Source organism: Drosophila grimshawi, unplaced genomic scaffold (assembly GCF_018153295.1).
Source record: "Drosophila grimshawi isolate 15287-2541.00 unplaced genomic scaffold, ASM1815329v1 contig_848, whole genome shotgun sequence".
NCBI classification, from domain to species: Eukaryota; Metazoa; Arthropoda; class Insecta; order Diptera; family Drosophilidae; genus Drosophila; species Drosophila grimshawi.
The window spans coordinates 2082501-2084485 of record NW_025063692.1 but is presented as its reverse complement, the minus strand read 5'-3'; positions in this window follow the sequence as shown (position 1 = coordinate 2084485).

Genomic DNA, 1985 nt, shown 5'->3' with positions numbered 1-1985 from the left:
CTTATTGAATTGCACAAGTGCGACGTGTCACGTGTGTGTTACCGTTATGTCTAAAGCCGTTGCAGCGACTGTGGGGCTTGTTGGTTCCTTGTTGGTGCCCAGAGTTGCCAGTGCAAAGCAACAACAACCCAAAAAAAACAAACAAGGCTGCGACTGCGACGGCAGCCGACACAAGGACGACGACGACGACGATGGCGACGGCGATGGCGACGGCGACGACAAATACTAAATATTTTGTCAGCTAACAATAACAAAAAATGCAACAAAAACTGCACACGTACATCAAATTATCGATGTTTTTATATTTATATTTGTATTGATAATTATAATTATATTCATATAAATATTGATAATGTTAATGCACAGGAAATCGGGCAACTATTTGTGCGTTTGTCCGTTTGTTGTTGTTGTTGTTATTGCTTTTGTTATTATTATTTGTTGTTGCTGCTGCTGTTGTTGTTGTTGTTATTGTTGTTGTTGTTGCTGCTGCTGCACGCACGCACGGCGGTACGTATTCGCGGCCGATCAAACTTAAAATGATATACAATTTCAGGCAACATACAAAATTATAACGAAATTAAGGATCATGTGCTCACGACAACAGCGACTGCGACTGCGACGGCGACGGCGACGCTGACGTTACTTACAGCAGCGCTGCTGCAACCCGGCTCAGCTGCTGTTGCTGCTGATGCTGCTGATGTTATTTTTGGGGGTTGCGGGCTGCGCGCGAACGATTGGTGGTTAGCAGAGCGCTGTCTGTGCATGTGTGTGTGTGTTGTCATGTGTGTGTGTGTGTGTGTGTGAGTGTGTGTGTGTGCGAGACCACGAATCGTTAGTCGAACTAATAATTTTGAAAAATAATGAAACTTGTGCGTGTGTGTGTGTGCCCCCAAAGGAGATGGACGAGTCTGGCAAGGCTGGCAAGGCTGGCGCTGTGCGCTGAATGCGACGGCACGAGGGCCCCTATTGTGAAAGTGAAATAATGCACGCTCTCTCACTCGCACTCGCACGAGCAGCGGCAGCCCAACTGCTGCTCTCTTGCTGTCTCGCTTTAACTTGCTTTGGTTAATTTCGTTAGTTGCTGCTCAACGTAAACGTCGACGTCAGCGGCTGCGGCTGCGGCAGCGCCTGATGCGACACGACATTCACTGTGTGTGTGTGAGTGCGTGTGTGTGTGCGTGTGTGTGTAGTCCAGCAAGCAGTTCCATATGTATGCCATGCTTCTCTTGATCCAATAAGGCTCGCTTTTGTATATTTTGTTGTTGCTCTGCTCTGCTCTACTCTGCTCTGCTCTGCTCGCTCTCGTTCTCGCTCGCTTGCGCCTCAATTTCCCGAATAGGAGAAAAATGAAACAACATTTATTCTATTAGACAGGGGCACACAGAAAAGTTTTCTTCAACGCCAGCGCCAACTGGAGCCGCCATCATGTCTGACACACTTCCTTGCCAGAGCGAGCGGAAGACATTCGGCGTGAAACGTGGCAACGCTTTGGGGAATTCCAATCCATTTGGCCGAGCGGCTTTGGCAGTTGGTCGCCACAGCGGCAGCAGCTGCTAATTTGTCGTTGTTGATAATGTTGATTAAGAAATGCACTTGAAACTTGCTTCAGCAGTGAAAGTGTGCAAATTAGTTGTATTCCCATTTCTTTTTTTTTGTTTTGTTTTTTTTTGGCTTCTCTTCTTCTTTCGTTTTGGTTGTGCAAAAGATGCAAACGATGAAGACCAGCGTTGCCACAGTTTGACACACTTCTGTCTTCTGATTTGACATTGAGCCGTAGCGATCGAGAGAGAGAGAGAGAGAGAGAGAGAAACAATGAGAGGAAGAGTGAGAGAGAGAGAGAGAGAGAGGGAGAGAGAGAGGGAGAGCAGCTAGCTCATTAATAGTTGTAAATAATGAAATAGCACTCTACTGCAATTCCAATTGGAATATGATGCAGCACTACGCATAGCTGCCATACACATTCACCCACACGCACACACACACAC